Source organism: Kryptolebias marmoratus, linkage group LG1 (assembly GCF_001649575.2).
Source record: "Kryptolebias marmoratus isolate JLee-2015 linkage group LG1, ASM164957v2, whole genome shotgun sequence".
Lineage (NCBI taxonomy): Eukaryota > Metazoa > Chordata > Actinopteri > Cyprinodontiformes > Rivulidae > Kryptolebias > Kryptolebias marmoratus.
This window is the reverse complement of record NC_051430.1, coordinates 16,558,906-16,572,477: the sequence shown is the minus strand read 5'-3', so window position 1 is coordinate 16,572,477 and position 13,572 is coordinate 16,558,906. Positions and strand designations below refer to the sequence as shown.

The following is a 13,572-nucleotide window of genomic DNA, read 5'->3' as shown; positions in this document are numbered from 1 at the left end:
AAAAAAAAAAATATATATATATATATATATATATATATATATATATATATATATATATATATATATATATATATATATATATATGTATATATATATATTTTGTCGGGGAAAGGCGAGGGAAAAGAAAGAGTGTACCACAGCAGACATAGCATAAACCCATCCCTTGTTCACCCATCCCCACGCCACCCCCCTTAAGCCCATGGACGCATTCGAGGGGGATTTCAGCGATCTGCAATGCAGACGCCACTGGGTGCTCACGAGAAAATGAGCTTCATCTTTTGCCTGTCCTTGTCAGCATGTGCTGTCTGTCCCTCTTTGTTTCCATCCTTTATGATGCTAGTACTCCATTTTCATATCTGCCACCCCTGTTTGTGCATTTCTATTTGGAAGGACCTTGGAACAAAAAAGAATAATCCTACTGAATGATTATGTTGCATGCATCTGAAATGAAGTCACACACTATAAGCCCCTTCTTTATTTGCTCTAAATGATTATAAAGTTTTGTGAATCCTTACACGTTAGCATTTATTACCTAATAAAACGGCATACTATATGCACTAACATGTCTGTTTTGAGTGTGTAAGCCTGAATAATTAATTCAAAATGACTAATCTTTTAGGAAAATTACTGTTTCAACAAGCCGGTTTGTATTTTGTGCGGAGACAAACAACAGGTTTACGGCTGAATCAGGTGCAACAACAGTTTAAATCAAACAAACAATAAAGTCAAATGTGGTCTTGCACAAGATTAACGATTACGTCAAACGCCTCTTAGTAACCTCGGCGAGGAGTCTGAACACCATGTCCAAATTCAGGCCACAATTAATTCTCCTACAGTGTAGCCCTGTGCACTCACAGACACACACAGACAGCGTGCACAAAGCCTGCAGACCAGTTTGTGTCTGTCTAAATATCCCCCTGCATTAGACATGCAGGAATGTTAACATTATTATGCAAAATTGTGAATGTCTGCTTGCATGCGCCTCCCCCTTTTCTCCCCTGCCATATTGTGTCTGCGGTTTATTCAGTATGTGTGTGTGTGTGTGCGTATGCTCTCTCAAAGAAGGTGGTGAGTGGTGTTATTTGAATATGGTTTATTCCTTTTTTTTTGTATACATGTAATTTTAAACACGTTGCAGACCTATGCAGGTCTTTGAAACTCCCTGAATGTTTTATTACAAACATGCATCTATATTAATCTTAGCTTTTTGTCTCAGGGGGGATTTCAAGCAGGAATCCGTTTTATATGAAGATGCACACTTTGCAAAATTATTCAGCTTAAGTTTATAAATCTTGCTCTTTCAGTTCAAAGGTTTTAAACAAAATGCAGATTTTTCTTTTCCTTTCTGCAATTAATAACATCATAATTGTTTGAAATTCAAGACAAGAAACAATGTGACTTTCAGCCTTTAGGCTCAAAAGGGCTTTTTGCTCAATATTTTAATGATGATTCTTTGATGATGAAGCAGTCCTACAAGTGCGTGAAATTTTGATCAATTGAGTAAAAGTAGTTATCAAAAATTATTCCACAAGCACGTTTTCCTTGTTTTAGAACAAGAATAAAATGGCTTGTGGTTATCATTGCCTAGTCCAGGCAGTTACTAAACACACGTGAAAACGCCATGTATGAAGTTTTTTTTACTGAGAAGGCGAAGAGTCGAGGTGTGACTCTCATTATCGTCTGTGTCGCTAATATCTGCTCTGCATTTCTCAGAGGCGGTGCCATCACTGTATTGCATCATCCCAGCGTGTATGCACACACACTTAACTGAACCCTGTTTGCAGGCAGCGCATCATATTTGCGTTTTCAGCATTTTGGGGTCTTCTGTGATCGCCGTGCAGATTGTTGTATCATTTAAAAGCTGAACGTTATTCATTGCAAAGAAAGAAAAATTACATAAATATGCATAAAGATGCATAATCATTGCGCGCTGAGGATGAACAGATCTAACCAACATACAGAAGTCTTAAGGAGAATTTTAGAATTAGATTTCAAGCTGTAGTTTTATATAAAGTTATGTATCTTTTAAAGGAAGACTGTCCAGCATGTGTTGCATACAAAGTCTCTGGCCTTCCTCTCTGCTCAAACAAACCACTATCTTGCCACATGCACCGCTATTTCTTGCCGCCAGCAATTTGCATTTATTTGCATGATTTTCACAACGTGCATTTCCTTTGTTCTGGCTTTCTGATGATGATGCTGGAAAAACCCTCCCAGTGGAGTGCAGCCCAATGAAAGCTACTTGAATATTGGATACAAAAATAAATGTTTTAATTATGAACTGAAACTGTGAGATTCCCACAAAACCAAACACACCATCTACAGTCCTTTTTATAATGCGACGCTTTAGAATAAGAAGGAATAGGATGATGAAGTTTTGAGGAAATTTTAAACGACTGGGGAAAAGACATATTGTGCCACTGCTAAGAGGCAGGAGTATCTGCAATTTATAGCACAGGGAAAGGTTTGCATTCAAGCATGAAATATGGAATAACTTGACAAATAGGAAACAGGAAAATTATAGATGGAAACTAAATCACTGAAAAGACCCTTTCACACATTTTACAATATTTTCCAAAATAATTCCCTATTTTTCTTTCAATTTTAATCTTAGTTAGTTGTTTATGTCACCTGTTTGCACAAAATTAAGCTTTTGAATTTACTATTCTGTCCTTAAAGTGTAAAAATGCCTTTTTTGCTCTTTATAAAGGGACAGTTAGTATTGTTTTCCTCTACAGTATTGTCTTTTTTCCTGAGTTTTTAATTTTTTTATTTTTTGTCTGTGTAGGTCAGACAACATCCACGCATCACACGCAGACGTTTTACCATTATCTAATCAGACAGACACATGCAGATGACTTCATTAATCGCTGTGGGCTACAGCGCCGATGGCGCCAAAGCCGGTCTACGAGGCTGGAGGGTTTATATTCTAAGGATGTGGGTGCCTCATTACAAACACTTCCTCCCGCTGGCACTCTAACAGTAAGCAGCTGTACTGCAAATCTGCATGCCTTATAGATGTTTACGACTGCTTCATGCTAAATGAGGAAATGCATTTTAAACAAACTTTACTTTGAAGTAAAGAATTATGGGGTTTTTATGGAGCTCATTTTAATATTAAGCAAACAGAGCTAAAGCACAATCTACAGCGCAAATGTTGTTGTTTTGTGCGAGCCGTAAAATTTACTTTGTAGTGCAAATATTTCCTGTCATGTGCACTGTACAGCCAACAAAAAGGCATGGGCAAAATATTAAAATAAAATATTAAAATGAAATAAAACTTTGTCCTGTTTTCTAATACTGCTAAAATGGAGATATGACCTGTTTTTCTGTTTCAGCACCCATTGCTGTCATAATCTCCATGTAGAAATAACTGATGGTGTGTCAGCTGTTACAAAATAAACCTACCTTTATAACTAATGATATAGTGATTTGAGAAAACCCTGCAACACACTGAGGGTTGGGCTTTTGGCTTTAGGGGTTTGAGTGTCCTATCTGAGGTGATGGCTCTGCATGGAGAAAAAATTCCATACGGATGCTCTGCAGAGCTTAAACCAGCAAATAAAAGTTTGTACATTCAATAATTAAAAAGTCAACTTGTCAACACTGGTCAGTAAAAGTCTTGATAATTAAACATGTTGACTCTTCCCCAATAAATACTGCGACTCTGTGGTCTAAATAACACATTTCTCATTTGTGCACAATCAACAATAATTCCAGGCTAAGCAAATGCTAATGGCACATCCCAAAAAAGAGTTTTGGAGTTGTGTTAAACTAATAGCAGATGCAAAAAAAAGCACCAATGTTAGAGATTAAATGATTAGACTCAAAACAGAGTTGTGAGAGCAGATGCCTTAACTCGGTACTAAAATAAAACTTGCAGAAAGTTGTGCAGAGTTTTCTCTGTGGGGTAGTTTTACATTGCCACAGAATTTAGTAGCAGCTGACCTTCCCTGCTCTTCTAATTGGCCCTTTTGAGAAGTTCACCAAATGTGTGCGAGTACTGGGAGTAATTAAAACCAACAATACAGTACACCAAGGCCCAAAGGGGCTGACATACCACCTATTTTCTCGAGTCCTGGATTTTTATTTTTTTTTTTAAGAATCACCAAAAATAGAAGTCTTAAGCATGTCCAGCCATTTGAATATATTATTTTATTCCATACAGCAATGTCTCTATACCTTTTGTCTTGCTTTTTGTGCATAATTAGAGCATCATACAGAAACCAATTTTAACTGTCTGTTCTTTTTTTTTCTGATGACACTGATGTCTGTGATTTTAGCATTTTAACTAATTATCTCCAGTGCGTGCTTTCTGCCTAATAATTCAAAGAATTTTAGTGTCTTAAGAGGTCACTGGGGTCTACAATGAAAAGGTGTTAAAGCTGAAATATATGCTAGCTGAAAATATTTAGTTAGTCTTACTTCTCTACAAAAACAAGCTTGGCTTAATAAAATACTGTTTTTGTCTTTATTTAATAACACAAGTCAATATATACAGTACATGTACTATTAAGTGGATGTTTAATTGTTTACACACCTGGGTTGAGAGCAAATCAATTTTAGTAGCTACACAAGATGGCTGAAATCCCTTCCTGTTTGAGGCTACTGTTTGATGATGATGATGATGATGATGATAATGGTGCGTAGATAAATCCTAACTTGTGTTTTCTTTTTGTCATAGTCTTTGGAATGACCCAAAAGGCAAAGCCAAAAGAAAACATAGGATGTGACACAGCAAAACGTTCGCATCTTCTAAGCTTGGTTCTAACCACTGATGTTTTTTTCATGGCATCCTCTGGACCACTGCTAACATCTATGTCTTTATTCAACACACATGTGCTGCAGTTTGCTGCAGGCAAATACATGAACCGAGGCTCACACGTGAGCAGAGAAAGGCTCAAAGGAGAAGAATAGCCAAAATGTCTGCTAACAAAGAAATTAGCCTATTTGTGACACAATGGTTCAGTAATTTATATGCAAAGCTTCCAGATAAATATCAGGACATTTTAATTGTTTCATGCAGTCTGTCCAGTTTTGTTCTTCCTCGTTTGTGTTAAATTAGTAGTACAAACAGTTGCCTGGACATTCAGCACACACAGTTTGTACTAATGTAGTGCACAGACATGCAATTAACAAACACAAACCCATTTTGTTCATAAACAACATCTCACCTTGCATGGATCCAGTGGAAAGCAAAATCCTGGACATCTTGTGATGGCCTGTACTTCCTGCAGCATACAGCCGTTCACAGCTTTCTTTCACCATCACTGCAGCAATAAAAAAAACAACACACACAGGTAAGGATTGAATATATTTACCAAGAGGCATCCTTCATGTGTTGAACAACTCCTCAAGAGGAAACTACAGTTAACGTGTTTCCACCAGAAAGATTCAGAAAGAGAAATTAAAGCAAACATGAAATAATACAGCAGGAGAGGGAGCATTTTCAATGGCTAAGTCTAATGGAAAAAGTTCAAATGGGCTGTAAAGGGAAAATATTTTTTCAGCCTATGCACTTTACCATACATAGCAAGTCAAATTTGGGATTTCTACAGAAGACCTGAGTACACACTAAGTAGACAGGGAGACCTTGTTCTTATAATTCAAACCTAACCATATATAATAAGAAATTTTGAACAAACCTAACCTGTACAAGTATGGTTACTGCATATTATTGAGGTCTCTTAAAGTATTATTATAAGAATATGATTGTAATGTTTATTTGATTGTAGCTTATGGTCCTAATTATTCTAACTTTTGTACACTGCAGGTTTTAAACTGTTTCAGTAGACATGTAGTTTCAGCCACACTACCCACGACCTTCAGTTCACCCACTAACATCACTGGACCAGCTGTTTATTTCAAGAAGCTTTACCCATAAACATTAAAATGTTTTTACACTTGTTCTTGTTTTAATTCACATCAATTTACTCTTTAAAATGTGACTGTTGATGTTTCCCTGTGCAAAGACAAACTTTAGAGACTGCAGTAAAACACTACGCAGATTTCCTCGATACTGAACATGAACATGGACTTTTCTCATAAAGATCATTCCTCGTTTTATTCCCTTTTTATTTTATTTTGATTTGTCTTATCATCTAAAATGAGTTATTTCTGTCCTTGTGGCACATGAGGAGAACATACACAAAAATCTACAATCTATCCTGTATGCAGTTTCTTTCTTCTGCCTTTTTTTTGTGGCAGCGTTCTCCCAAGTGATTGTGTGAATCTTCTGATGTGTCAGCATCAAACTGACAGATGCCACATTTTATTAGAGCTCCACATCAAAGCTCTCACACACATCCCAACACACACACACACACTCACACACTGCTGGTATAGCACAATAGCTAATAATGAAAAGCAAGAGTCCTTTAAGTTTGATTAGTTTATTTGTATTTTTTGAAAATTAAATACATGCTTTTAAATGTGCATTCAAGGTCCTGAAAAAGAATGAACAGTCAGACAATCTAATTTAATTTACATTTGTTGGAGTTGTAAGAATAAAAATCAAAACCAAACCAACAACAACAAAAAAAAAACTGTTGGGCTATCTTCGTACAGGCACACATGCCAAAAACCCTACTGCAATGTTTTACACATCTGAGAGTGTGTTGTGGTTGTGTGGCAAACCGGTGTGCCTCCTATGTGTGTTTCAAGCCCTACGGCACAGTTTAGGATACTATGCAGTGCTCCTTCCTTCACCTTCACTTCGCTCCCTTTGCGGCTTGTGTGGCTTGTCTCATCCCATCTTCCTCCTGCTCCTCTGTCTCCCTCTTTTGCTTCAATCCCACCTCTCCCCGCCACCAACACTCCGAGCCTGCACACACTGAAGGTGGGTGACTGGGGGGGGATGGATAGGGTGAATGAAGGGAGGGAGTAGGTGGGAGGTGGGGGAGGGCACCTCACTGGCAACAACCGTGCCAAGAATTAGCCTCCTATTTCCGTAAAAGGGCACTCCGGTGATGCACAAGATGCTAAATATCATGCACGAGTAGGGGAAAAAAAATCTTAAATTGACATCTAAGTGGGCTGAACAGATTTAAAACAAAGTGCAATTTAAAACTGGAATTGTTACACATATCTTGTCTGGAGTGATGCAGCTGTAATTGTCTCTCCCTCACAATGTGTGATTCCTCACCACCTTTTTTTTTTTACCCTATATGACAAAAGGAAGCAGGCGCAGAACAAAAGCGTTTTCTTCCTTATGAAAGGTGTGTCTTCTCTTCTCCCCGGTAGCTTACAGTGTTTCATTATCCAAAGTCGAGGTCTGTTTTGCCACCCAGCTCCCCCATGCTGCCTGTCTCATTTCCTCTCAGTAATAATCCATTAAGCAACACCAGGCTCAAACCCACAGCCGTTTAATTATTCTCACTTCTTTGGCAGCATGCTGGGCCGTACCACTCATCAGAGGAAAACAGGGAGGTTAGAGACGAAAATCAGCTGATTTTGTCCACATACTGTACACCAATTTCAGTGGAAGCTGCAAATTAACATGCTTTCTTGAACTGGAACTGGTTAACCATATGTCTGTGTGTGTGTACGGATGCCAGAAAAATGAGGATTATGCGCAATATATTTCAACATAAATAATTTCCCGCACATCTTTTTTCATGCTCAGGATCACTTCCCTATTAAAGGGAATGGTAATGCTGTGTCTGTATTTCAGTGAACATTATGTGTTTGCGCTGTGGGAGTGTGCGGATGTTGGGCGGCGTGCATGTGCCACCTTATTAGAACATTTGTGATAATTAACAGATAGCAGAGCTCAAGTGCACTGTCTTTACGTAGCGACAAGAAGATAAAATACGACATGATAAATTATTTGAATCAAAATGCAATATTGTCAGCAACTTCCTTTCCTCATTCTTTACCATATGCATTATCATTTTGTGTATGAGTGAGTGTGTGCATAAGAATATAACATGTAAGCCCTCTAAAATAATCTCTAACATTATCTATGAAGTTACTGCACGGCAGAAGTTTTGTTCCTGAACTATCTGAAATTTTAAAATAGTAAGAATTAAAAAAATGATAGCTAACAGCAATCAATTTTGTACTAAAAATAAAGAAATAGCCACATGTAAGTAAAATGATGTGTGTGTCTTATTGAAAGGTTCTGTCAAATAAACCTCAACTAAGGTCCACCTGCAATTTTATTTTTGGTGGGTACAAAAGAGTTGACCTGATAAATTTTTTAATTATTGGTACGTACCAGTTTAGCTCTGACAGCCCCGGTGCCAGCATTTAACCCTCCATTAGCGGGAAGCGTCACAGAGCTAAACAAAGGTTGATCTTGCATTAAGTGATAGTAATCAAATGAATGAATACATGCAAATGGAACGTCTTGCATGCAAAGCTGTCGGCGACGGTAACCAAACGATTCCCTTTCAGATCTGCGGCCCGTCTCTTTACTGCACAAAAATTTGTATGCGCTAATGTGTATGCGTGTGCGTGTCTGTGCCAGCGGACATTTTAGGTCTACCCTCCCCACACTCTCGCTGCTGCCAAATGCCTTAAGATGGTGGCACCTTGAGGCAGAGAGAGACACTCGTACAGAAAGCCAATCTCCTCCTCCCTTTTACCCGCTCTTCCACCTCAGGTCCTCACGACAACACAGGACAGACTCTACCCCCTCCCTCCCTTTCCCTAACCCTTAGTCCCCCTAATAAATATTTAATTCTCCCCTCTCTAATAAGGATATTAGGCGAGTACACCCTAGCCCTGGCATATATGCATGAGTCCTTTCTCATCAAATTTACATAAAAGGGCCAGATGCTAATGCAAGCATAGCAACCACAGCTCACTATTCTATATGCGCTTGGCACTGGCTCGCTGGTCCAAGTGCCCATATAATTTAATTGCCACACAGCATCTATTTTTCAAACGATTCGCCCGGCTCCAATTGTACGCAGGCCTCAATTGCACATGCTTTACAAAGAGCAGAAATATGCCTTTTTTCTATATGTGGTGGAGGCACATCTACAGTATTTATGCTTTCCTAATGTTTCTGAAGCCCCTCCTCACATGAATAATAGACGGGATTATGCATGACATGGAAAAAAGGAAAAATTCTCAATGTTCAAACAGCAAATACAGGAGCATTGTGTTTTACAAAAATCAGAGCTCGTTCAAATATGAATTACCAGTTCAAGCTGAATAAGCTTTAACTGAATCAGGCTTGTTAGGAGTTTAACAGGAGTGATTACCGTAGCAGAAAATTATCCCTATTATTCTGAGACGAGTACCTGACAGAATGACAGAACGTTGATTTGCATTCTCCCATGTATACAGAAAAACAATAACCAGAACCACTGAAATTTTGTGAAAACCATATGGCACACAGAGGCCGAGACTGTTTTTTTTTTTCTTTCTTTTTTTTTGTAATTAATAGGGAATGAATAATGCAGTGACACAGTATACATTATTTACAGCCTTTCATCTTCAAGGAGACCCATCTCAGATGCAAGTATACTTGCATAATCGAAAGCCAGCAGAGCTCTGATATGCTGGAACACAGGCTGACTGCCAGCTTTATACCTCCAGAACAAAAACAGCATTTGTGCAAACAGCCTTATTGTGCACAACTGTTATCACAATGTTGGTATTTAATTATGGACCCATAAAACAGTTGACTAATGGTTTCTTAAATTATCACAAGCGCAATTACCAGTCCTTAAATGGTGCTTACGTCAAACAATACGAACTGACAAATTATGAGTGCATATATTGATATGATGACACATTAAGATAAGGTGACTAATGTTCATGTTTACTTGGAAACATATCAAAATATATTTAAGAGGATTTATGACAAATTGATCCTCGCGAATTAAAATAGTTCCAATTCCTTTTTGCAAATATATTCTTGTGTTTATTTATTCACATACAGATCAATTTTTTCTATAAAAATGTATATTCAGTCATAATAGAAATAGCTGTGTTGTTCAGCAACATTACCAACCAAAGCAGTTTAGATTTAAAATAGGTAAGGTGTAATAGCACTGTTCATTTCAAGAAAACTAAATTAGACTTTATATAGAATTACATGTTATGGCTGACAGCACCATGGGCCAAATAAAGGAACAAAAGTAAAATTTCAAATAGGTTGATTATGTTTACACTTATCACAGACATTAGTTTGTCATAAATGTTTTGATTTCTTGAATCTCACTCTATTTTAGGTGTAAATGTTTGACAGTATAAACCACTGGATGTCACGTGTGTGTGTCTTTAGGAAGGGTCTGTTAATTCCAGAGTAATTCCACAATAACCTCAAATCTCTTGGCAACAGTAAACCTACACCATGCAGACAACATGATTCCATGACATGTCAAATCCAGTTCTATTATTTACAGATGGAGAATAAATTTGACAGCATATGTAAGTAAGATAAGTTACAAACGTGCCCACCATGCATATCCACAAAGTTATTTAAAAAGGGGAAAGCCATACAGTGTGGCAGAGCCCAGCATGCCTGCTGCTCTCCACAAGACGCTCAAGTGGCCATGCATGATGTCATTAAAAAGGGCCGAGCCATGACATTCCTCAGTGGATTATTGGCAAGTTATAGCTAGCTGTTCTGCCATGGAGAGAAGATGATCAGATCTTAGTTAATTTGAAATGACACCATTACTGAATTCAGGAAAACCTTTCAAGTGTTTGACAGTGTGCTTTCGAAATAAATACAAAATGATTGCATCCAAGTCAATCACCTAACAAATGCTTTTACGTTACACATGCCATGTTATGTGAGTACGCTGAGCCACAGCGATGTGGGGGTGGGTGACATTCTACTTTCTACATACAAATGCACACACACACACACACCTAAACACTCACAGAAACCAGGAACCTGTCCTGCCTCGGCAGGGACCGATATTGCCATGCGCAAGGTGATCTCACCTACCGTTGCCGTGGCGACACCAACCAGAGGGAAAAGCCTTATTGTGTGTGCGCATGCGTCCACGTGTGTCTGTGTGTGTGTGCGCGCTTGTGATTGTGACAGAAGCTGGAGCTGAAAGAAGCGAGGGAGAAATTGGAGGAGGGCCTGCAGGAATTCATGTCTTGCCTGGCTTGTTTAAGGTTTATGTCTCATTCTTTTACAACCCTTTACTGGGGGAAATACTGACCTGGTCTGTTCAATTATCAAGACAATAAATTTAGCATTGCTATGCTGTTAAAATGCGAGGTCAGTGCTTTATTAGGTAGCCTAAAGGACCAGCGTGAGATAGGCAAACTGGTGTATGCCAATTATTATGCAGTAGCTATGGTGATACAAGGACAACAGCAAAGCATAGAGGGTTTCATGCATATAGACTCAGACTGACAAGCACACAGATGCATAGAAGTATGCAGTCTGCACACAATAACACTGGCACACCAGTCCTCACATCCATCTGCAAAAACAGCCACAAATAAAGTCCCCTACTACCAGCTGCTATTGTTGAATTCTATTAGTGATGAAGAGCTAACTCAGACTATAGGGGTCATCTGCTCATCAATGGGTGGTGGTGGCCTAGGTCTGCTCCACAGCCATGAATGCACTGAATTCATTACCCCTGGTGCACAGATGGTGTCTGGCTGCCTGTCTCAAGTTCAAGTTCACGTCCAGGATACGCATGCACAAAAAACAGAACGAGACGAGGCCCAGCCCAGACAGACAGACATAGTTGACTGAGACATAGCCATTGTTCCCTTTCATCAGCGTGATTGTAGCCGTCCAAGATGCATGGGTCACTTAATCACATGGCCAAACACACAAGGAAGTATGCAAACATGCACACAGAAACTTGCATATGTAGACGCACATGGTGAGTTTTGCTCCACCACAAACATAAGCAGCATAATAATGAGCATGCTCTGTCAAAGTGGGCCGAATAGTTTTAGCTGTAACAGGCTAATAGTGCGGCTCTGAGTTTGAGAACCTTCCCAGCATTATAACAAGACATATATGTGACCACTTTACTGCTGCAAAACAACTTAAGGAATGAGTTATGCCACACATTCGCATTCACATTGCTTGTCTGGTACAGAAATTGTTCCTAGCCAATATGTATTTCTAACTTGCTATTGCATATGCCTTACACACTCACTATGCACACACAGAGAATTTACATAAAAACCTCACAGACAATGATACAAAATATGTTGATTGCCCATCCAGTGAATAAGAGAACACCTTCCACAGTCGTCACGGGTTTTTATATCAACAAATCACGTGACAACAATGGCTGCAGAGCGCTGAGAAAAGAGCACAGACAGGACACAGGCAGAAGGCTGACTCTCCCTGTGCACATATTTACATGTGTACTGATATTCCACACACATGAAAGAACAGAGATGCACTCATTTGTATAGGTAGGAACCCCGTAAATATATAAATCAGACTTATGAGTCTTATCAATCAGATTCCCAGAGATGCACACACACAAAAAAACTGTAATCTGCACTGTAAGATTAAAGTTCATTTTCAGTTGGAGACAAACTGCATTTTTTAATCATTGATTTTAGAGTCAGCAGAGCAGTGGTTGTCAGGGTTAGTATAAAAGCACTACTTCCAACTAAATAGTTGAAATGCAAAAAAAATCATAAAGCTAGAAGCACTCGGCAGGTCTCATCCTGGCCTCTACAGCCCAGGATGTTGCAGCAGTCAGAGACCTGGGATGCTCCCCAGCTTTGGTGATATAACTCAGCACTACATTGTAAGCTGGTGTGTTAGACATTAAAATTAAGAATGTGTTTTCATGTGATCATTCTTCTAAATTTGTCCTTCTCTACCGATATAAATAAAGACACTTAGGAGCATGCAGTCCATAATTTTTGTCCTTGACCTCAAAATAAATAATAAGGCATTTTGCATATGTACGAAAAGCAGGCTTTGTTAGACTATTTTCCCCTAACACACTCTGCTTTGACATTTACTCCCCCCACCCCCCACCCCAACAGACCTAAAAACAGTGTTCTCTTTCATAAAAGCCAGACGACTTGTTTTTAAACCGACTTAAAGCTGGGGACAAAAAGTCTTGTTTCATTCACCGCTGCTCAACCTAAATTGTTGCTCTTCTCACGTTTCTTTCTGGCAAACGACCCGGTATATTGTGTGGCCGTCTTTGACCAGGGTCGAGGAACTAGAGACACTAGTTTTGTCTGATGGTGTGAGAACAAAAAAAAAGTCTTTAAGCAAAAGGCAGTGCTGAATTCTCCGTAAATAAGGCTTTGTTGCAAAACGAAATAGCAGATATCTGAACAAATGCTTTGCTTCGCACGATTATTACATCAGGAATTAAAAGAACACTAAGCAAATATTAATGATGAATGTATTAAGTTGTGCAGCTGATGAATGGAAGGTGTCTAAAAACACGTGGTCTGCAGGTGAAACACGTGTGCCAAATATGTTACCTGCCAAAACCTACTTATTTACAAGAAACGCAACGTGGAAAAGCCAGTTTTTAAATTTATATTGTGGTTTTACTTATATTCTACCCGCCCTTTCTCAATTTAAAGTCGGTTAAAAAAAAGGAAATTTAGGAAAGAGATCATTAAAACAAGCGTAAACATGGCAGGAGG

At 38.8% G+C, this 13,572-nt stretch overlaps 1 long non-coding RNA gene across 1 annotated transcript in view; it reads right to left on the bottom strand.

Annotated features, from left to right (window-relative positions):
* The window catches only part of LOC108242832, a 38,084-nt gene that overhangs the window by 19,439 nt on the left and 5,073 nt on the right, over nucleotides 1-13,572 (bottom strand). Inside the window, exon 2 of the long non-coding RNA XR_001808863.3 lies at nucleotides 5,175-5,270. This is a non-coding gene — a long non-coding RNA (uncharacterized LOC108242832). The remainder of the gene's footprint in view (nucleotides 1-5,174; nucleotides 5,271-13,572) is intronic.